The sequence below is a fragment of the Erithacus rubecula genome (assembly GCF_903797595.1).
Source record: "Erithacus rubecula genome assembly, chromosome: 3".
Classification (NCBI taxonomy): Eukaryota; Metazoa; Chordata; class Aves; order Passeriformes; family Muscicapidae; genus Erithacus; species Erithacus rubecula.
In genome coordinates this window covers 65126849-65151718 of record NC_136689.1, presented here as the reverse complement: position 1 = coordinate 65151718, position 24870 = coordinate 65126849, and the positions used below count along the sequence as shown (strand labels likewise).

The following is a 24870-nucleotide window of genomic DNA, read 5'->3' as shown; positions in this document are numbered from 1 at the left end:
GGAAATTCCATTAGTAACCTTCTGCTTTCTGCTTCTTTCTACTGCAAGATTTATTGCTCAAGGGAGCAACAAAATCCAGTCAGCAGACCCACTCCAAACCTGGTTAGCCACAGCAGTAACCATTACAAAGCAGCTTAAATTCTCAGTGGAAATTTCTATCTAATTTCCAAAATCTGTGGAGGAAGCTACTGGCACATATTTACAATGCTCAGATTTGCCTTCAAATGATCTAGCTTCAACTTCGTGAATTTTCTGCTTAGATCTTCAGATTTGGAATTTACACAGATCACCTTCATTAAAGCCAGCTAGCCAGCCTGCCAAACCCAGAATTGAGAGCAGGCTTCAATGATGACAGAACTCCACTGAGCCTTGACCTCAGGGCACCAAATCTTTCCTGGTACAGTTAGAGATTTGTGAAATGAGCAATTATGCAAGAGTTCTAACAAGTCAGGGGAGGTTAAAGGAAAAACCCAGAAATTTATCAACCCTGTGCCCTTGGTTGGGACGCCAAATGAGAATTTTTATATCAGTTAATATCTTGTGCAGACAGGCTAAAACTGCAATGTCTTCATCACTTATTGAGGGTTTTCTTATTTAGAATTTGGGGGAAGGAAATTGGGGGTGTGAGTGCACATTTCTGATGAAAGTAAGGAGAAGACAGAAAAGATTATTTCCAAGAAAGTGAAAGAAAATGTTTTTCTTTACTCACATTTATTTTGTCTTCCAATAGCTACAGTTCTTTCTGCTTATTTCTATCATCAGCAGAGTTATGGGATATCTCCACACTGGAACTGACATTCTCTTCAAAATGAAGAGGTGATGATGAATGTATTGGCCATGATTTCAGTTCACCTTTTCAAATGGTTGTTATTCCAAGATCCATTAGTTTTGAAGATCCCAGATCCATTTAGTTTTGAATATGTCTGCTTCCTGCATCTCCTTCTTGTATGATTTTATTAAAGTCTGCAAAATAAGTACTCTCAGATGTGTCTGAGACAGTCAAGAAAGAGATGTGTAAAGTACAGGAGGATTCCTCAGGTTTTTGGGTAACTACATCTAAGCTAAGAATAATAACAAAACTGGAAGTCACCTTCAAGTCACCAAGCAGCCTAGACCCATGATTTTATGTATCTGTCATGGCATTTCATCACTGACAGGATGAGGAGTCCAACTCTATTTGGCCTCTATTTTCATGCCTTTGAACAGCTTGTTTTCCCTCTCCATCTTTTTCTATCCGTCCACAAGACTCACTCCCTGAATGCTACATTCTGTTACATGAGTGTTTCTCTCATCAGTTGCAGCATTTTGCCGGGGTAGTTTCCTGAGTCCTCCATCAGATGTGCCTAGGGCAGCAAGCCCTAGCAACTGCCATTCAGCCAAAGATACCTTTGAAGATTGTATCCCTTCAGTCTTTTTATTTGAAATTACACTATTTCAGAGCAGGCAAAGACTGTGGCTGATCACAGATCCCCCACATGCAACGTGGTAGGTTAACTGACCTGAGCTGGTCTTTTTCCTGACTTCTAGTCAAACTCTGACTCTTCTCATTTCATCCCTTTTGAGCTGCAGCCACCTCAAAGGATGCCTTGCTGGCAGCAAAGCTCTCTCCAGTTTACACCTGAAGTCTGGTTCTCTGTTTTCCATCACAGCCTTTGAATCACTCTCTCTACTCCAGAGGGTTGCAGACACGCCTGTGATTTTCCAACCACAGGATGTTCTGTATGGAGAAATTTCAAAAGACACACAGAAATAAGAAAGTGCTGATTCACAGGTACTCTATGGCAGAAATAGTGGGAGTATTTCTTAATCACACTACTGGAAACTCTCTCTTTCACTTCAGGATGAATGTGGCATTTTAAATACCGTGCTGTGAGTCCATGTGTATGCCATGAATTCCATGACCTCCAGGACTGTGGCTATCTGATGGCCATTCTGCTACAAGCCCCATATTTTTCCTGCATGTCATCAGTCTGTGGAAGATCCTTTTTCCGTCCCTGATGCCTGTGAGATCAAGTCCCAAACCAGGCTGCTTTGATAGACCTCATCCTGAAGAGAAGTGCTCTGGGGAAGTGGGCACACAGCTTTCATTTTAAACAGCCTAATTCAGGACATTCCATTACCATACATCTAGTGTTATTGATATCTTGCTCTAATTTTGAAGCAAATGCATACAGAATGAATAAAAGCATTGGGGAAAAAAAAAAAAAAAGGCATTTGACATTACCATACCTAAGTATTTCTATTCCCTTTACTTGAAAATCAATTTTTGTTTTTCCAATAAATAAACAAACAATATTTAGCTTCTCTTTTGAAATTCAGACAAATGTATTAGGAATAATGGAATTCCCCATGGAACTGATGTTTCACTTCCTAAGAAACATGGGGTTTGGATCTCTGTTTTGCTTTGTTTTCTAATAAGATCAGGATCATATGCTATATGGATATGTTTGGAGAAATAAGTAATTTTTTCCAAAACAAATAGTTAACACAACAAGATTTGAGCAATTTATAATGATTGTGAAGCCCTCTGAAGGCAACTGAATTTTGTATGTTAATCTCTAAGCAAAGTAACAGCAAAAACCCAAAGATAACACAAAAACATTCTTTCTTTTATTCTTACTGTTTAATTTCCCAGAAATATTGCCAAATTAGTGCTACCCAGTTCTTTAGAACAGATAAAAACACGCTTTTACAAAAATCACAGGTTGATAAAAATACTTCCTTTCACATTCTCACAAGCAGAATTTGAATTAATGAAGTGAAATAGTCATTTTAACAGTTCCTATTTTAATTAAGATCCTTTCAATGGACATCGTTCCTTCAAATTGAAAAAAAGGTTATTTTTCTATTTCTCATTTTCAAACATATGTATAAAGAGGAGTGAGTAGGGGAAAAATGCCAAGGGAAAATGAGGTTTTAAAGAGTTTTTCAATTTTTATTATTATTTTTTTAAGAGAGAGGCAAATTTGTAGCTGATTCTGCATACAAATACTGGAAGATATAGAAGGGACAAAACCTATAGTCCAAAATGCTGTGTGAAAGAGTATGAAATATTTTCACTTCACCCTGTCAAATGCTTTTTAAAATTCTTTGCAAGATTCCCAGTGTAGGCCACTACTGAAAATGGCTTTTTAACATAAGGTGGGGTATGCCAAGCAAAAGTTCTACCCTGTATAAGCAAGAACATCAAAGGCTATGGCTCACACACTGCTCAGTTGCAGCTGCACAGAGAGGTTAAGAGGTCTCTGACTGTGGCACTTTAGAGCTGTGACACACTATATTAGGAAGAGCATTTTAGGATAATGCCTGGAATGTGCCAAAACTGGAAGAGTATAAGTTAAGAAAACAGAGCCACCAGGAGAGCTAGCTGATCAGAAGCCAGGTTGTGTGAGAGGTTAAGGGGAGGGATGTGAGAAGGTACAAGAGTTTTTCCTGCACTAGATCCAGAAGCTCTCACACATGACCTGGGTGAGCTCAACCTTTAAGATAAGGTTTGCATCTGCTCTTGGAAGTAGAGTGGCTTCTGAAAAAGGACCAACGCACCTTTAGAATTGTGTGGTATTAAGGTATGAAGCCTGCTGTACCTTGGCTGCAGCTGTGGCTAGTGCTGCACAGTCACCACTCAAAAGAGATTTGAAGAATGCAAAGGTGCCTTTGTTCTAGGGGGGCACACCACCACCACTAATACATTTATTGAGCCTGTAATGGGATGCTGCCCAAGGACACCTGACAAATGCTGCTTAAAATTTAACACTTTAGGCTTTAGTGTTTCCAAATAATTCCCAAAAATCTAAGCTGCCTCATTTCAAACACCCACTTGCTTTCTTTCAGATTTTAGAGTCAAACAACTTCTTTGCCTGTCTGAAATTTTGTAAAAATGACTGTTGATCAGAACAGGTTGGCAAAGGCAAGGTGACCTTTTTTTATTGTATTCCAGCAAACCATCACACTAATTGTTTTCCAGCTGTGGAACATTGTAATATTAAGCAATGCATTCTCACACATTTTGATGGTTTAATTTTTCGCCTTGTCTTTGAAGCCTGTTATTTTCTTCAGTAACAGTCCAAGAGATGCAATTTCTTTAAAGATAACTATTTCCATTAATACAGCATCACTTGGTCAGTCAGAGATCTAGCCCTGCAAAGCTGGCTTTAACAATTACCGTTTTCATGAATAATCTGTAGTCTCTTACTAACAGATCACATCAATAAATTTCCCCAGTGACTATTGCTCTAATGTGTATTTACAAGAGATATGTGAAAGAGAACTCCAATTTGATGTGTTACATAAACATATTTTCCCCATGTGGATCTCCAAATAGGATTGTTATTGCCATTACAGCCGGCACTGTTCAAAAAAGAGGTTTGAACAAGCACTTCTGTGGTCAGCATTGGGATTTCAGGCTGTTATTATAAAACTAAGAACTGACCTAGTGATGCTTTCTAACCTAGTTACAACTTTCTGGAAAAATAATAAATACTTGATACAAGAAGTGGAAATTGAATGGGATATACTCAGACAATTCTGATGTAAAATTGAAAAACTGAAATAAATGTGTTTTTTAATTTGTCTCCTCAGAGAAAACATATCTGCTTTAAATTGGCTGACCTCAAAATGATTTATAACCTTCATCTTCGATGATACCAAGATCTTTTAAAGATTTGAGACTTGGTGAATTATGGCTATTCCATGGGGTGCTGCAGCATGGTACTGCTTGAAGATGCACCCAGACCTCCATGGTTTGCATTACTTGGAGATACACTGGCATGGTGGAACAAGAGTTTGAGAAGCACAGTAATTGTTTTGCTTCAGCAGGGAGAAAATGCTAGGATTGTGAAGGTATGCTTTGAAATGAGTAAAGGCTCATTGAGTCTACCTCCTTCCAAAAGCATGGCAATCTCTCATTTGCATCTTTCATCCCCTGAAACTGTACCTTGCATTCCAGTAATGGACAGGACTCTTTACACAAGCTATTCACATTAGAGATTACCAAGAAGTTCTTTATCACAAATTCTGTTGACCAAATTGGTAAACAGAAACTATTTCAGAGAAAAATGCCAATTCTAAAAAAAAAAAATCATTACCCTGGACACAAGAGAACAGCAGAACAGGAACTTCATCATGCGTCTCTCTCATGAGTACTTTAGTCCAACAAGCCATTCTTTACCTGGAGAGCATAAGGAATGTTGGTTTCTCCTTTGCCAACATTACAAGTATCACCATTGCAAATGAACTGAAAAGTATCACTGGAATGAAAAAACATTATTTTCATCCAGCCATAACACATTTAAATAGTCAATCAGTTTAATCACAGATATGCCTCAAATACAGTCAGTTTCTTGTGTAAGGTTAAAGCAAAGACCTTGGAATACCTAACACACACCTCAGGTTTCAAGAAAGTTTCAGACTGAAGAAATTTATGTCTGACTCCGAGTAATTTTACACCTTGAGAATGAGACATTTTTGGTGTGAACTAAAGGAGACCTGGAAACAAAAGAAGGAGAGCCTGATACAATGTAGGAGAGAAATCCCTCTTTTTATCACCTCTTTCACTTAGGCTTCATTTTAATAGCTTCTTATTAAACCTTTAAGTTGTTGGCTGAACTTCAGTCAAACCCATGAAGGAGGCTGAAATTGAGCCCTGAAAGTATTGACTCCACTAACTAGGAATCTTCACATTATTACTGAACTAATAGTGTCCTCCATTACCGCAGCTATAAAATAATTTGCCTCCACTCAGCATTGTACCATTTTGGGAAAGAAGGCTGGGCAACCAAAATGGGAATTTGAACAGGGCTTGATTTGAGGTCTACTATAATAGAGAGAACTAGGAGAGTGTATGTTCCATAAAAAAAAAATACCTCTCTTCACACATCTAGCACATCAACAAAAAACTCAGCAAAACTACGGATTCACATCAAAACCCAAACTACATGTTTGTTCAGAAAGACAGGCAGTATGTCTTTTTTTTTTTTTTTTAATTCACCCTTTTACTCCCAAAAATAGTGTCAAGTGTTCCTTTACAGAGAGACTGTATTGCAGAGAGACTGCAATAGTCTCACTGCTGAAAACCCCAGCACAGCAGATTAAAAGGAAAGCTGTGCAGAGGCAGCAATGTGTTGTACCACCCAGGGAGAGCTGGGTACACATCAAATGAGCCCGACCTTCAGTGTGTGGGTGTGCTGAGATTTTAAAGAGGTTCCCAGTCAAGGAAAAAGAGGAGTCCCTATTTAAGCTAGGTGCTACATTCCACATGTGTTAAGCAAGATGAATTTCTGGATTTCAGGGAGCCTGCCTAAAATGCATTGAAGGTATTCCAACAGATAAAGTCCTCTCTGCATGCTGATTAAAACACAACTGGCTGAGAGACTGAACTCTGCTCTGCCCATTGTTCTTGATATTAGTAGAAGGCAGGACAGCAGAGAGACTACAAGTTGGAAAAAAAAGTAATGCAGGACACCAAACACAGGGTATCTGGAGCAACAGTGCTGAAAGTAATTTATTATATACAATATTAACCTCTTTTGGCAAAAGCATGGTCTAGACAAGACAGCCCAATACCCTTTCCAGCTGAATCTTAAAAGTGGCCAATACTGGGGAATGCATCACTTTCCTGTGAAAGGGCTGTTTGTTCTCATTGTGAAAAAATTCCTTCTTTTGTCCAATTGAAATCTTCCTGAGAATAATTTGCACCCCTTGTGTTTTCTATGTGACTTTTTGCAAATGGGAATTTCTATCTTCTTTGTAGCCACACTTGAAATACTAGAACATGGTGATGAGGTCTCCCTAATCCTCTTTTTTCAAGGCAGAACAAATCCATTTCTCTGTTAGCCTTCCCTCACCTGTCAGCCTGCCCAGGCCTTTGATCATCTTTGCTGCCCTTCTCTGGACCCTCCCCAGCCTGTCCACACCTTTTTGCCTGGTGGGGACCAAAACTGAACAGTGTTCCAGGTGCAGCCTGAGAAGTGCCAGTTAGAGAGGGACAATGACTTCTCCACCTCTGCTGGTGATGCCCTTGTTGATGCAGCACAGCATCCTGCTGGCTTTCCTTGCTGCAGCAGCAGCAGCACACTGCTCACTCAGATTGAGCTCTTTGTTCACCAGGACTCCCAGGTCCCTTTCCACAGAGCTGCTCCCCAGATCTCATCCATTTATTAGCCTTAGGTGTAAATTATGATACTCTGAGAAGTTTGACATTTTAGCATACAGCCAGAGCCATGCCCATTTTCCTCCATGGCCTCCAGAGAGCCCCTGTGTCCACCCACAGTGCAGCAGTTTGGGTACAGGTTGTCTGCCTGCATAAATGAGTGCACAGGCAGGGAAGGAAGGTGCACATGGATACTCTCAGACCTGGCTTGCTGCCCTGTGACAACATCTTGCTCTGCTAGCTGAGACACCACACTGTAGCAAGGCTGGGAAAATCACCCAGTGTGCATCCTCCCAGAACAAAGAGAAAATCAGCCCTACTCTGCTGGGGAAAAAATTGGCAAAGCATGGACCTCAGCCTACCCATTTATAGACTCATAGCTGCAATGGCTTTATAGCCTTATATCACAGTAAGAGAGTAGGAACATTATTGACCTTAGATCTGAGAGCCAGGAAGATGACTGATGGAAATCTTCCCTTATCTCAGACCTGTGTGAAAGATAAGAGACATAAGTGCTTTCAAACCTTCACTGGCATACAAGTAGAGATGTAACAAGCCTATACATCTGTCAAAATTATAAACTTTTTCTTTGTAAAACCAAACCAAATACCTTCTGAGGGCAAAATAAAAGTTAACTACTTCAGGAAGTTTAGCCAAATGAGACTGATGTTTCACAGAGTGTATTTGTGTGACTTTAAAATAAAGAAGCTGATCTAAGATAACAGTCTCAGGGTAATCTCTTATAAGTATATACATGATCCATTAAGCAACATTTTCCAGTTCTATTTAAATCAATGCATCTGATCCAAAATACCAGAGAGAAAATATTTGTGGCCAAAACTTACCTGACACCTTAACATCCCACTTGACAGACACTACAGGTCTGTTCAATATCAGACTTTTTGCACTAATATGTCTTTGATCTCATTTTACCAGCCCTTCTCTTAAGTGTACACACACACAGCTTCTGGGTTTTTCTTTACCTCAAAGGCTATAGACAGCAGCTGGTTTATTGGCAGGAAGATGCACTTTTTCACAGACAATGTTCAGGTGTGAATCACACTAATGTTGAACAACTTTTATCATTCAGGCCTCTTCCCTGTCCTCATGAGGATGGCATGTTGATGGGGTCTTGAAAATAAAGAAGAAAAGAGGGGGAAATTCTACTCCCATACTCCTGCAGCAACTCCACCAAGTCTTTCATTTCTCTGAGAGATTTCCCTCTCCAACCCAGCACTCTGGTGCCTTTATCTCCATGTGCATGGAAGTCTCTCCCCACCCACCTCAGAGATGTGTGCTGTGCTAGCAAAAGGCTGTTTTCTGAAACCACAAGCTGAGCATGGGTCAACACCTGAAAACATCACCTCCTCCACCTGCTGCTCCACCAGGTGACTGACATCAGGACACACTACCGTGTCACAGCTTTTGCAAGCATGTGCAGAAAAACTGCCCATGGAGAAAAACCCCGAACTTGGGGCACAGGAAAAAATTGTACTTTTACAGGCTAATAACAATGCCTCTGAAGTGAGGCACCTTGATGAATAGTAAATTGTTGTATTTTAACAGCTGCAAAAAAGAAAAGCCATTATAAACCATAGTCGTTTTTAAGAGATGTAAAAATACAACACAGAAAAATCCCCAACCCAATTCAAAATTGCATTTGTTGCTTTACATCTTCATTTAACACTTATTTGGAAACTTCCAAAAGTTTAGACCGTAATATGAATTTAAGCACCACTTAATGACTTGGCTCCAGCTGAATAAATTTTCATTAGGCAAACAGGTCTTATTTTGTTCTGATTAAGCAACAGTCATTTGTTCTTTGTTATTTGAAACAACCCCTAGAATGGTCCCCAGTAAAGAAGTCATCCCAGCTAAACATATTCCCCTCAGAATGAACCCAGGAAGTTCAGACAGGGTTCCTTCTTCGGTGTCTATTAAGTGTTTAATGTGATTCTATGATTATTTATAAAAAATCCCGCATTGCCAGTGACAACATCTCACACCCAAATTAATGGCCACAGATAAAGCAAAAGGAACTTCTTTAAATCTCTTATATTGTTCTCAGTAAAGACAATAGGGTAGATCTTTACAAGGCTGAGGAAGAGTTAATCCTCATAAGTCCTATTAAAACCAGTAGGCAAATCCCTCGGAGGAATTTGAAAATTTCAGCCCTGACTTGTTATCTTGCTGCTCTCACATGGGACAAGCCACAGATAATGAGGGATAGCTCACTGTCATGGGCAGGCATTCTCACCAGCCAGGAGAACACTGTTACTTGGCACAATGATATTACTCAACATGCAAATTAAATATGGGTAATATGCCACAGGATGAAGGCCCTGTAATAAACTGCCCAAGGAAGGAAACACCTCCTGCTGTGTTTCCAGAGTACCAGGTAATTTACAGTCTCTGCTGTGAGTTCTGCATGAGAATATTAATGACCACATTTCTCAGCCAGAAATATTAAAATCATTATTATAATCTGAGACTGTAGACTACTAGGATGGAAAGAAAGGGGGTTCACTGAAAAGGACATTATTTCCTAGCTAGGAAAAAAAAATCATGATCTTAATCCACAATCTGCTTTACTTGAAAACCCTAAAAGTAAGAAAGAAGTAGCTACTTAAGTAAAGCATAGCTAAACATGAATTGAGTCCTAGGACTACATTTTTTTTCTTCTGTTCAGTAAGTTAACTTTCAGATTCCCACTGATTTCTGGAAACCTTCATTAACCAATACAAGGGGACTTTGTGCTTCTGTTCAAACATTTCTCTCAGTAATCACAATACTACCACACAATTCAGATCATCTTTACAAAATCAGCTAGTGTGATGATGGCAACAAATTTGGGAGTAATCTCAGTAATAAAGTTTTATGCCTCTACAGTGTCACTGTTGTGAAAGGTGACAATAAGATGTGTCTTCTCTGTGTCATGCAGCAACTCCATGCTGCTGATTAACTTGGCCACACACTCCAGCAAAGTAAAGAAGGTTAACTTACTTAAACATCTTAATTTAAGCTATGACCACACAGTCATTTTTTTAATGTCAGCTATGACCACACAGTCATAAAATGGGAGAGCTAATCAGCCTGGCACACCAGCAGACCTCCGCTGTGAAGAAACTTTGCTATCTTGTTAAGTCAGCCACCAATTATACCATCAGAATTCAACATTCCCAACTACTTTAAAAAGAAAAGTGCTTTAATGAGGTTTTTGTATTTTATTATGGGTGCTGACATACTCATGTGGTGAACTGGGAACCCAATAGGAAAAGAAAATTTTTAAGGTGATTCAAACAAACAAACAAAAACAAAACGAAAAACCCCAACCAACCAAGCCAAGAAATAAATGTCGCGAGTAAGAACTGAAACAGGGAAGTTTTATGAACATTTTCAACTCATCTATCTACAAAAATACACATCAGCCATATGAAACTGATATGTGGGGACCATCCCAGTCCCAAAGCTGGTTTACATTAGTGTATTAATTTCTTTATTCTGTCACTAATGGACCAGACTGAGACAAAAAATATGGGTCTCTCCTATGACAAGATGTCAACAACTAGTCAGAGAATTCTGACCACAGAGTAATCAGACATGAAAACAGGTATTTCTAGGAAAAGCTAGAAGTACAGAGTGAGCCTGGGGTCCTGTTTGACCAAGGTGATAAACTGTTTCTGTGGAAGAAATTGGTGGAAGCAGGTGGCAGAGCAAAGCTTAAATGCATGCATGACCAAGGACAGTCTGTACAGCTTGTACAGTGTGATTCAACATGTTTTATCCAAACTGCCATGGTCAAACCTGTCTCACATGGTACTGGGATTTCCAGAATTGCAAGAAGCCACAACCAACAAAAGACAGATATTCTAGACATCTAAAATCTTTAATGGAAAAATGGGTCACTCTGAGTGGCTGACAGCAGCTTTGCAAGGGACAACCAAGCCATAAGGGTAATGAGGAAAAGTTGAAGAGTACACGTACACAGACTGGCACAGACTCAAACTTTTCACTGTCCATGCTCTATGCTGGCTGGATTTGGAGCAGGGGGGAATTTGTGTACATCCCAGAGTGTGGGTAGAGAAGGTGAGGCTGTCAGCCCTCATTTATATAGGTGTGCTCTTAGACACTGCTTCATTCAACATTTTACTCTCTGACTGCAAAAAAATGCATTAGAAAAACAGGGAATGCTGTGGTCATCTGTCCTTTAACTAAATATATGTTCATAAATCATTCAGCACTTGGAGATACGTGGTTCCTGATTCTTATGCATGTCAAAACCCATTGTAGCATTCTTGCAAGGGCAAAGGAACTTTTCTGTTGCTGATGGCACAACAAGGGCATAAAAAAGGGTCTGAGTTCCAATAACAACTGAGTCTACAGCTTTTTAAGGTCAGACCTGGCTCCTGACCCGTGGTGAGGCACTCATTTTTACTGTAGCAGTTAAAATATGAGAAAACAAATTTATAATAGCTGATGGTGGCTGTTCACAGCACTCAGAAGCTCGGGTAAAGCTTCCCCAGGCAGAAGTATGGGGAATGCATTGTGAGAGCTCCAGGAGGCAGACACACCCAGGCAGATCCCTGAGCTGGGATCTGCAGTGGGTCTGCACATGTGCAGAGGACATCACCGGGTTTCTCCATAGTCTGCAGACTTGTTCAAAGTATTTTGGTTTGGTTTGTTGCTGCAATTGCTTCTCTCCAACCAGGAATCCTTGAAGAAGTCTGAAGTGCTCAAATTATTGAGGAGCTGGGGAAGGGGTTGGGGGGGCCAGGGGTAGGAACAAAAGACACAACTGAAGAAGCTGAAGGTAGGGCTCTGTTTTCTCTGAACTAAAAACCGAGTAGAAATCCTCAGTGGCTCCAGAAAGCCTGTCTGCTTCAATGGTAAAATCAAGATTCCCACCTCTTATTGTGGCTGAGGGCAGGAACAGAACACAATGAGCAAGAAATGAGAAAGTCTTTCAGATTTTTTACCTCAAGCTGGCAGCATTTTGTGTTGCTGTTTTGGGGAGTCCTTTGTTGTTCTCATATGTCATAAGGTACCAAACATCAAATATGCTTAAAAGAACAAAAATTCAGAAGAGCCCTACAGCTAAGGTTTATCACCCTTAATGTTCCTCTTTAAAGTGTCCCTGCAGTGCAGAAGGTGACTTTGTAAACACAGAGTTTTTGTGCGACATTCATTTTCCCTTTCATGTCAGCTTTGCTGCATTTTATACAGCCACACTTCTAGGTAACCCTCAGCATGGCCATACCAGTGTGGCTTAAAAATCCAACCTGGAATTATTTCTTTTTTTTCTCAGAAGTATTTTTACCTTATTTAGAGACCACTTCAATAGCTCAAGATAATTCCTAATTCTATATCTAGCAATTCAACTTATGTACAGAAGAGCAAGGATAGACCATAGTCAGCCAAGCAGAGCAGAAGGCTAAAGAAACACATCTGGAATAAATACTTCAGGAAAAAGAAGCCTCCCCTGCTAATGGCATTAACCTGGACAGCCAAAGGGGCATTTTGCCTAAGCCTCAGGCTGTGAAATTTCGTTTGGTTTTCACTCACCACTCTCATCACCTGTTTTCAAAATCATGTGTCTGAAGAAGTTGCCTAATTCCACATCTCACAAATAACTGGGATGAACTACAGAAGCACTTAACCCCACTACATTTACTAAAGAACACAGGTTTAGATACAATTTAAGCTGTACTGTTAGAGTCTTAGCTGAAATATTGAAAAGTGAGTTGAAGTACTTAAGGACCATCTTTTTTTTCTGTAAGTGCTGAGCATTTGCCTTAAGTAAAGCAGGCTCTTTGGAGAGCATAAGTTGAGCAACTGATATCACAGATGGTTTTTAACATGTTGGTCCATAGCCTGAAAAATGTGCTTTATATTTTTAAAACATGGCCCTATCTAATGAACTTGTTTAAATATTAGGCAGAACAGCCAACATGAATTGGAAGTCACAGAAGAGAATATGACAGGATGCAGACACCGGAGCCCATGGTGGGGATGTACTACAAGCCAACTTGTACATTTTAGGACAAAAGTTATTTTTGCCCCAAACCAGAGTTTTCATTTAGCCCATTAAAAAGATGCACAATGCTACAAACTTCACAGTTAGATCTAAAGCTGTGAGAAGGGATGAACTTGATTTAGGGGGTAACAAAATTGAGTTTTCAGTCCTGGTCTCTCACAAATAAATAATTGTACAGTAAATATATATGCACTGTTACATATTCACTTTTCACAACTTTGCTTTAAAGTAGGAGGATGCTTTAAAAAATGCATTAGGCTTGACAGCTGGAAAAAATTAATAATAATAAGGCTGATCTAATGTTTCAGAGTACGGAAGATTTTATTTCTTGAGAGAGATATTGAACTTCCGCCATGGAAGATCAAAATCATCAGTGTCAGGAAAGGGAAAAGCTGGTAGACAAAAGCAGAGTATGTTTGAAATGTGGCTAGAGTAATAAAATGTTAACTTTAGTTGACCCATGTGCAAGGCTCAAATCTGGAAGTGTGAGTTGCATTACAAGAACAGCATACTTTCAAACAGGGCTTGGTGTTATTGCCCTGTCTGTGGACTGGTAAATTAGTCACACTGTTCCAGGATGAAAGAGTTTGACACAAAAAAAAAGGTCTTGCAAAACTGAGGTTTTTCTCTTGTCACTTATGAAATCAGAAGCTTGCTCTCCCACCACTGTGAACTATGCCAGCCACAACACTCCTCATGCTTCCATGAGGTTTTACCTTCAAGGTCACAGTGGATTTTTGCTCTATTGTGGGGCAATTCATCCAGGTTTTGCTGCTTCATAGTTAAGGCCAGAACACAGAAATGTGCTGTGGCAGCACGTCACAAAAGAATTACTCATTCCCTCGGTTAAGTACCAAAAGGTCTTTATCTCAGGAGTTAGGTGTACTAGGACCAAACACTGGCAAGCAGGTTATTGCCTTATTCCCCTGCAAAGCAGAGAATGTCTTTAGTAGATTTATCTCATCCTTCATCTGCTTGTCACAAAAGCTGAGCACAAGCTAGTACCCTTCAAATCTTCTGATGTTCAGACTGGAGATAAGAGGATCAGAAGCATGGCAGTCCAAATTCAGAGAGACAGAGCCTGAAAATGCATGCACACAGCCTTTACCTTAGGCGCACTCATTTCCAAAGCAAAATTTTCAATACTGCAGACACCAAACTCAAAACACACTTTGAAAACAATTCTAAATAGCAACATTACATCACTGCAGCTATTCCTGTGCTGTGAGATGCAAAAACAGAAATTATTCAGAAATATCACTATCAAACCTATTCATTAAAATGCCCTTTTCTTACCTCACCATGTTGTCCTACTTGGAACTCATAAGAACAGTGAGGCTGACAGGATTAGGACACTGCCTTGGAACGTGACTATGCCGTTTGAGCAAACACCATGCAGTGTTCCCTTTACCTCATGCACAGTTTCTTGGCATGTGCCTTAAGTACAAGTCAGCTGCTCTTCACATTAGTAGAGAGCAGGGGCAGAAGCACTGAAATGACTAATGGTATCCCACCTGACTTCTCAGCACAAGTGACCAAGTCCACTAGTGGGCTTTCTGGATTTGTGTGTCAGACCTGGGGCAGGTGGTATGACTAGTTGCTGGACATTGCCATGATGTGAAAACAAAATTATTTTCAGTCATTTAATCACACCCTGACAGGGTCAGAAGAAGCAGTGCTGACTCCTGGGAATGGCCAAAGCTCAGAAACTTCACTCCTGTTACCAGGGCAATGGCTGTGGGTGTGCTTTGGGGCAGCAGCATACAGGGATGGAGTCAGCATTCCCTAAGCTACTGATTCACTCCTCACAACCAGTCTGGATGCACTCTGAATGGGTGAGGAAGCTGTACCATTCACCAGAGAACTGTGTCCAATTGGAAAACTAGGTCTTATCTGTTTATGGCTAGGAATGTAGACATTTTCCGTAGAAACCACCTTCTGGTGGTGGGCAGGCACCTTGCTGCAGTCACCTGCACGAATTGATTTAAAATAGTGCATGGATTCCTTCCAGTGCCACTGTGCTGCTCAGTCCCACAGTTTTATCAGGCCTTCAAGACACGACTTCTCTGCACGTCTGTAACACGCACACTCCAGCTCCACATATCTGTTTTCTTTCAGTTGCCATCAAACAGCTCTTCTCCACACCTCCAAAAAAATAAAAATAACAAAGCCAACCCCACTTATCTTAAATGGCAACTTCATGCAAGGTTTCAACCCAAGGTTATTTTTTTCTACCAGTTGTTTCTCTGAGAACAGATGGCGTTTGCAATGGTTGAGGATATATCCTATTTTTAAGTGTCATATGTTTTTACTCTTCTGCAGTGGACTCAGCAATCAGAGGAAAATGCCACAAGAGATGGGCTTTTTTCATGATATACAAACCACACTGTCTCATGCCATTCAGGAAATTATCTCCTATTGCAAGTGCCCCAGCAGCCAGGGTGACTGTATCCACCCTTCTGGTGCAACATTTCCTGACAGTAATGGATAAGGAACAACCTGCATCCGGCAGTGCCAACTCAGCAGAGCACCCAAATATTAACACAACAAAACTGGCAGTGAAAAAGTTTAAATTTATACACCATGCCATGATCTCTAGTACATGGTGTCCCAGGGAACAGCCCCATCTTTCACCACAAAATTCAGTATGATGAGAATACCTCATTTGTTGCTTGATTTTCTTTTTGGTATTTTCTTCTGCACACATCATATTTTGACAAGGTAGCAGCTCCCTCAGAATAGGAGAAGCAATGAAAAACGGAGTCAAGATCTGGCATGCTATTTAGGTTTGTTGTTATACTGCAGATTCGTAGGATAAAGTCAGCCTGACTTTGCAAGCAACTGCAAGCTCAGTCTCCCTCTATTTTGATCCATCTGCACAAGAACCCACTCTTATAATGGAAAGCCACCTAAAAAAATCTGAGCTTAAGCTTTTAAAACCTGCCAGGGAGATTAGACAATTTTTGGACTTTGCTAACATGGCTAAACAGCTTCGGGGTCGAACATGGCTTCTACCCAGCAGAGAAGAGTTCAAATTGCAAAGGGCTGGATGTACCTGAAGTTAGTATTTAAAAGTAGCCACACAAACAGGAAAAAAATGCTGTTGTGAATGCTTAAAATGCATTTTAAGGATTTAAGCACAGCCACAGTGACTCATTCACCGAGAAAAAAACACAAAAACCCACAAAAGTTGACATCTATAAACCTCTGCCAAAGGCCTCTGGGATGCCACTGGTACTACGAGCACCTCCACTTTGGTTCATGCTCCTGAATAATTTCCATTTTGTTCCTCTGTCAGGCTGAGCACTGAGGCAGCATCAGCTCAAAGGTGGTGCTGCCTAAGTCAGCCCTGGCTGCCTCCCTCTCTCACTGCCACCCCTTGGGGCTCAGCAAGCCCTGTAGGAGCTGTGAGGCAAAGGCTGGTGTCAGTGGCTTGAGGAGCTGACAGTCGGTGGCACTGGGATGGATCCCCCTCAAAAGGACTGAAATTCAGGAGAAAGGAAAATTAAATCAAACTACTCATGTAAATTCAAGAAGGGGAATGAGGAAGGAGGAACTTTCTACATGTATGCTTCACACCAAGTCAATGGGAGTCAGGGGTCAGAGTCCCTTGTTGTTTTCTACTAGTTCCAGGTATTCAACTAGGACACTGGAGACCAGGGTTCTCCTTGCTGATGAAACAGGAGCAGGATTTGATCTCTAAGAGAATTTCTCTCCCATCGAACTATTTTGAAGTCAGAAGCTGGAGGACTTTTGAGTCTCTCCTGGTTCCTCTTCTTTGAACAAATTGTGGGTGTCTGTTCCCTGGCTGCCGTGATACCAAGTTATTCTCTTTGGCCCCATGAATATGCACTGTTGGCCAAAACCCCAAACTGATGTTCTGCTCTGCTTTCCTGTCACATGGAACAATGAGAGATTTTTAGATGCCCACAACATTTGGAAAAACAGAATGAAAACATTTCTGAGGAATTTATTGTTTGCTGACTTCTGCATAGTTTTAAATCAACAACTTCTTGTAACAGAGAAGTCTCCAAAGGAAACAAAATAAGATGTATTTGTAGAGAAATGAAGCTTCTTTGCCATAAATACCATAGGCAAAAATAATAAAACCTCTTGGGTGCCCTTCCAGCCAGATTACAGTCCACTCCCTTAATGCCAAAGTTTAATGTCTCTGCCATTAGGCTGGGTCCTCAGAGTATGTCACAGTAAGTTTGAGTGAGCACTTAGGAGACTTGCTAGTAGGATAAATGTTCTTCTGGTCTCACATACACTTATTTTCTTGCTATTTTTTTACAGCACTTTAAAAGCCAGTCTTACTAGATACTAATCTCCATACTAGTGTATTTTGTAGCACATTGCTTTGAACTTACGAGACTACTTGTCAAAGAAGGTGCTCAATAAATTCCATCTTAAGAAATCACATAACCACAGAGAGCAAAATGTGAACAAAACCTCCCATTTCAGGCAAGCTGCAGAAGCCTTCCTTCTGAAAGGCCAAGAGCATGGTCCATAACCCTCAGTTCAAAGAAATAAAGTATTTCAAATTCTATCCCCAGGAGTGTCAGGAGATGCCTGTGAAATCCTTAATTCTTTCCCATGGGTTAAATACTGCAGGATCTGATTTTCATTTACATAGTGTTTTGCCACAGTTTCCATCCTCCTTCAGTGTACAGGATGAATTCAACTTTGGACACAAAGGAGGCATGTTGAAGCACATTCTGGTCTGATAGGACTTAAAATCACAGAAGTTGGGAAATGTGTGGCTACTCTTTGATAATAAACCTGGAGATAAGGCATTTATCCAAATGCAAGGTGCCATGGACTGCTTTCCTGCATGCTCACACAGATCTGGAAGCTTCACAGGATAAAGCAAGAGGTCTCTTGTTGCCCTAAATCCCTTCTTGTTAGGTCATTAGGAAAGTGTGTCAGCAGAAAGTAAAAAACAGCTATGTGCCATGTCCTGTATATGGGAATCTCTGGAGCTCTGACAGAAGTCCACAGAGAAGTTATGGAAATGCTTCAGGTTTTGTGGAGAAACATCTCTTGTTCAGGCCCAGGGGTCTTCACCCTAAAACTGAGCAGTGTAGAGAGGGGATGATACACAAAAGCTCCCTTGGTCAACACCAAAAAGGGGCACAGTTGAAACACCTGACCTAGAGAAAAGCTGTAATTCCAATGATAAATTTGACAGAGAGATGAAGTAGTTTCCCAAACTGCCTTAATGGCAATTCTGTGCCACTCTGAAACTAAGTATTTTACCCATCTCTGGGAATATCTTTTATACATCACAGAGTTGCCCAAAACTCCTTCTAATCCAACATCCTCAATGTGCTTGTGTTTCATTTTCCAGGTGTCCATTTTGGGACAGTTGGTACACAGATAACACATAGGAATTCCCACCTCCCACCGAAGGTCAGTGTGAGTTGTGTTTCAATGTGAAAGCAAGATAAAAAAATTATAAGTACCTTGGTCCCCCATATCCCAGATATTGAATCAAAGATCAGTGGGCACATCAGGCAGTAACAGCTGTAACATCTGCATCTCAGTGGTTCATGTATGAGGAGACCTCACAGAGAGAGCTAGATGTGGGCAGAAATCCACTTGTGTCCACTAACAGCTTACAAACTATGATCAGAGCACTTTCAGTCCCCTGAGGAGGGTCTGTATTCCGTTCAGGGTTCAGAGGATGTGTATGAAGTCATGTGGAGGATAATAAAAGGAAATGAAAAAGCACGGTCCGCCTGGACCAAGGTGAGAAGTCCAAAGAGAGAAAATACAGTGTGACCACCTACATGAAGACTGGTTTCATGCAAACACACACAGAACAGAGGAAAAGGATGGGAGGACAAATCATGGGTTTGGACAACTGCATTTAAACCAGGCACATCTAAACATTTAGCATTTGGTATTAAGAAGACATGTAATCATACACATATCTATATTGCAAACTGATTCAGACAACTGCTACCACTATCAGAAAAAAATATATATATTTGTATGTTTGCAAATTTTCAGCCAGGGCTACTCTAACCTAAGCTCCTTTCCCCTGTGGACATAACTCATACATGGTATACTTAAACAGCCCCAGGCAGTGAATTAAAAACACTGTTTTATTTACAATTTTGAAGCAAATGATTCACTGTGGATATACGTCAACGTTTCCATTAAATATTCATCCTTTGGTGGTTTGGTCCTGCTGCCATAAGGCAATGCCATGGCAGTACCCAGTACCAGGGCTTAGATGACAGCAACAACTGCCTTAGGATTGCAATAATGCAACCTGTTTAGCAAGAACATACATTTTGAAAATGACTTGATTTTCCTTTCAAGCAGCACTTTGACCTAAAGTTCATCAGGTACTGAAGCCTCTTTGATGCTACAGTTATCTGGTTCATCCCTAGGATTAGTCAAGTTCAGTGAGTGGATGGGCAGAGGTCAGTTGTATGGGGTTCAACAAGGTGAAATGCCCATTCCTGCATGTGGGCCACAACAATCCCATGCCATGCTACAGGCTTGGGGAATAGTGCCTGGAAAGCTGCCCAGGGGAAAAGAACCTGGGGGTGCTGCTTAACAGAATAAGGTCAACAAAAATGTCAATCCTGGCTTCCTGGCCTGTGTGGCCAGGAAAGAACCAGGGCAGTGTTCATCCCTCTGTACTCAGCACTGGTGAGGCCACACCTTCTATCCTGAATTCAGTTTTGGGGCCCTCACTACAAGAAAGACATTGAGGTGCTGGAGCATGTCCAGAGATAAACCCAAAATGTCTATAGATAATAACATATACTACCTCACTCACTACTGAAGTACTAGTAAATGCACACACATTTTATACAGTACCAATGGGTGATACTGCTTTTGTCCTGAGCATGGAGCTAACCATGTAGCTGGAGAGACTGGAGATATTTCTGCCAAATGTTCAAATATATTTTCCAAAGACTCTCGCTTTTTTTTTTCCCTGTTGGTCTTGCTCAGTCATACACAAAGTAGGAGTTTTATTTCAGTTGAACACTTAACAAGATCTTATTTCAGGCACTTAAATACAAGTGTACTTAAATACAAGTTGCCTCTGAAATGTTACCACTAACTACCACAGAGCTCCACTGACCTGGATTTTTCCCTTAGCTGATGTTGTACCACAGGCATGGTTTATTACACAGAAGAAAATCAGGAAGCAGTTTACACTAATGTGTCTTCCTGAGCTGTTTGGACAGGTTACAAGAAGGCATGTGTTCAGCAGCCACACATCAGCTGACTGATGAGAGCTCTCTGGGTCAGCCACACTGAACTAGCAATTTCCAGCTCCGCAGAAATATCTGTTAAAACAAATGCATGAGATGGATATGGTCCATGCTGGCTTTTAGAACAGCAAAGGAGAAACTTCTACCTTTTATAATTACTAGAAGAAATTCACTTATAGCTGCGTATTTGCCAGTCTCTGGTATCCTGCCACCAGTTTTTGCCAGTTTGAAGATGACTGTTACAACATTATTTAGTGAAACCATGTTAAAAATAGTCAACATATTCCCCCCTACAAATACCTCTATGAATATGTAAAAAAAGGGAATGAAGTACTGAGAAATATATCCATCTGAGCAAGTACTGCTTGGGATGTTTGTTCCAAGCCAGTCACACACTACCTTATGCTGCTGCTTTCAGGTGTAATGGTATCTATCCTACAGTCAACTGCAAAATTATTTTTGGCTTTTAAACTCTCAAAGGAAATACTTGCCATTCTGTTCCTGAAACCAGTCAATACTGCAGTACACACAATAGCTTCTAACACAACTTCATTAAGAGCATGTGTAGGCACTGGGTGAGGGTTACCAGAAAATGACCCCTTTCCAGCTGGAACATAAAAATTTTTGCCCAGAAAACTGTTTAGTTCTCTGCTGAGTACACTGCTGGGACTGTACTTCTACTTCAGTGTGAATCCTTAGTGAAGAAAGAAGTCATGAAATGAAAGATGAAAGTCTAACATGTCTTTTAGAAAGCCACTCTCAACTGATGTTTGTGTTGTGCAGAGAGCTCTGTATCCAGAGGTTTCCCTAAATCTAATTTGCTATACAGTTCCAGCATGGTGGAATATCATGGAAGACAACCATTTTGTAAAGGAAAGCCAAATAGTTCATAATCAAGATTTATCTGCATGGACAAAGAGGGTCAAAGCAAAAAGGAGCCTGTCAGCCACAAGCAGCACTGACCCCAGAACACCAGGCTCATGTCTCTGGGGGCCTGAACTTTGAATGAAGTTTTTCTTCTCATGACATAAATCCTATGTACTGTAAAAAAATTTACTTTACTTTTACTTTGAAATGTACCAAAAACTGTTCAAACAACATCTTCTTCTGGAAAATATAACCACCCTGTGTTCACTGCAGAGCTGTCAGAGCTCCAAACTCCATCATCACTTGCCATCACCAGGCACCCAATCAAATCCAGCTGAAAGAACAGAGGAGGAAGGGGAGCCAGGCTACATCACAGACTGGTAGCAGGGACACAGCAGAGACTCTACCCTTGCTCACACAGAGTACAAATCTTGCAGGATTTGCAAAAGCCACCGCAGTTTGTGCATGTTCACCAGGGAAAAGCATGCCCTTAAACTGTGATACAGCCCATGACAGGCAGCTCCTGCTGTCAGAAGGGAGCTGGCCAGGCAGGGCCAGTGACCCCTAAAGCAGCTGGCCCCAGCCTGCACACACTCACCCTGATCCCTGCCCTGGCACCAGCAGCAAACCTGATTTCCCCAGTCGCTGGCAGAGGCAGAGCAAGCAATGAAGACATGACAATTTTGCTGTGCCATTGGCAGGCTGCTGCTGCCCAAGAAAACAGCCACATCGCCTGTGCTCCCAGCTGGCCCTGTTTTGAAGTCAGTCCTCTGTTATGTCTTCAAATGACTCTATTAACACCTCAAAATAAGTCATTTGGGCCCCACCTAAGGTTTGGAGAGATTTTTTTAACAGTTGCCTTGACTCATGGATCTGCAGACTAAACGCAAGTATCATCCAGGAACATTAAATCCCACACACAATTGTGACAACTTTGATATTATTGCTTAGAACAGTGCCCACTTGAGTCATGCTTTAATTCAGTCATTAGAATTTTCATGGAAAAAGGCATATTTCCCCCAACCCTGTTTCACAGAGTGGAAGGCACACAGAAAGGATTTATCACACATAAAAATAAATTGCTATTTGCGTGTCAGAAAATGGCTGTGGAAAACAGAAATACTTCAATTATTCAGAGCAGAAAACAAACAAAAGTGAAAATTTTCCAATTTTTAAAAATAAATAGGTTATCTGCAAGTGATAGCTCCATTTCCCCCCTCACAAAACAATTGCCATATCCTTTTCTGTATGGAGTATAACTATCAAGTCTGACACATTGGTTTGATTACTGTGAGAATGAGCAAAGCAATGAGCTTTTACAGCCAAAGAGCCTTGAATTCAATCTAACCTTTAGACAGATACTCCATCGTGTCTTTGAAAACTTGCCAAAAAAATAAAATTTAAAAAAAAAAAAGAGAAAAATAGTCTTTTGCACTTTGTTTTGAGAGAAAAAGAGATGGTTTCTCCTTTTATTCGGTGACCTGAAGATGTCAGTTCCTCTCTTACACATTACCATGCCATTAGAACACAAGTTCAGGGCAATTATCTTGGTAAATGTGACTAAATGCAATCTAAGACACCACAGTGAGAAAGAAGGCCATAAATCCCACTGCTAAATTATTTACATAACTGTTGCAGCCAGACGTGCCTGTTGGGTGGGGATGAGGTTGCTGCTCTGCAGCCTGTGTGCTCAGTTTGGGAACATGGGTCAGTGCCTTGGCCTCTCTGTCTTCTCCACCACTTTTTCCCATATAAAGTGGGAAGAATAGCCCATCCTGCACCTACTGATGTACCAGAGCAATTATTTCTCCCATTGAATGAATAAGGTCCAGACTTGACTTGACCTTCATTGGGAGGAGCAACAGCCTCTGCCTCTTCCAAGACAGAATAAGCTCATAGTGGATTTAGCTCATTCTTTCTTATTCTGGCAGATTTTAATGATGATGGGAAAAAATAGTGAGTACAGGTAATGAAAATGCACTAACTTTGTGCAGAAAGTTAGTTTGGTATTAGTTTGATGGAGGTATAAAACAGTAGCCTCTGGATGGTGCAGTTTTCTGCTTCATCATCTATTTTTTTTTTGGATAACGAATAGCTAGCCAAGTGCTCATTAATGGATAGTGACAAGTAGTTTCCTGTGGTCTTTAAACAAAACATCAGTTACAGAGAGTGTTTCCAGTTCTAGAGGCCAAAACCCATTCAATACCATTCACCTAGTAGCACATTTTTTGGGTGATGAGAAAACGAAGACATGAAAAAAAAGCAGAAAAAAAATTGAAAAAGAGAAACTAGTGTGCTTCTCACTAGTGTGCTGCAAAATAGCCTAGACATTCAGTGTCCCTGTAAAACAAATGGCCCTTTGAAGATCTGTAGCCTGATCTTCATCTGACCTGATCATCTTTGTTTGGCAGGTCAGTAAAGACCCAGGTCACACAGATCAAAGCATAGAGCAGCAAGAAGGCCAAGGTATAGCTTTAATGGATACTGCCAAGAGGGTTCATTCTCATCACCTTTTCTTTCCATTTGAACCCTTCTGCACTGACAAGTCAAAACAGAGGAGATTTCAAACTGCTTATCGAAAAATATCACTTATGAAAGGCAGGAATTTTCCTGCCACTAGAGTGGCAGAGAACACCCATGTACTCCTAAACCAGCCTATTTTTCCCTTCACTTGAGAAGGTCTTGGTGAAAAAGCAGATACTGCTGGCAAATGTTACAAGGCTGGTTCCACACTGTAACAGACACAAAGAGGAACTGGTTGCACCACTGGAACATGCAGAGTAACAGCAACCTAAAGCTGTATCCCAAAACAGAACATTGGATATTTGGAGGCGATTCATCTGAAGAAAACCAAGAAATCTTCTCAGATGCCCTTGCAGGAAGTTTATAGAATCCCAGGTGAAAGAGAGTTACTGCATTTAAAATGGTGAGAGAAACATGCTGTTGAGCTGTGGGCACAGAGTGGGCACCCATAGTCTGGTGTACAAACACATCTACACCTTTCACTCAGTAGATGTGAAGTTTGGAAAACTTGGCTGTACAAAGAACAAAGTCATAGCCAAGCACGCCTTGCTATTACAAGCTCCATGAAGCATTTGCAGTGGAAGAACTAGCTCTGGTTTGCTTTTCACAAGCAGATTGCAGCATGCTATAGAGATGATCTGAGGGGCCTCTGTGTTAGGCATCAGCTACTGTCACACAGCATGGCTGGTCCTGTGGATCAATCCTGTAGCCAGCATTAGAGCTCCCAAGACCCAGAGCTCTATAGTGAGCTCAATGTGAGACTCAGACATTTCCAAAGTTCCATGGGGGCTATAAAGTCCAGTTTACGAACAATCTCTAGTCCCTCATGCCCTCCTTCACCAACAGAGACACATCTGTACAATGGGGGAGCAGTATAACTGCACCTAAACTACAATAAAGAGGGTTCAACATGCACACAAAACCCCCAGCATAAGCAAGAAAGCTTTTTCTGGATGAGTGTAAGTAACATAGACATATTCTTTTTAAACACACTACATCCAGCTCCAGTAGGACAAGGGCTACCAGCCCCTTGCACTCACTGAGGGTGCTCAGACACAAAA

The 24870-nt window shown here is 40.9% G+C and overlaps 1 long non-coding RNA gene across 1 annotated transcript in view; it reads right to left on the bottom strand.

Annotated features, from left to right (window-relative positions):
- Positions 1-725: 725 nt before the first annotated feature.
- Positions 726-24870, bottom strand: part of LOC306800192 — a 28023-nt gene continuing 3878 nt past the window's right edge. The window contains exons 2-3 of the long non-coding RNA XR_013773771.1: positions 1500-1717; positions 726-963 (exon numbers count right to left, since the gene is read on the bottom strand). This is a non-coding gene — a long non-coding RNA (uncharacterized lncRNA). The remainder of the gene's footprint in view (positions 964-1499; positions 1718-24870) is intronic.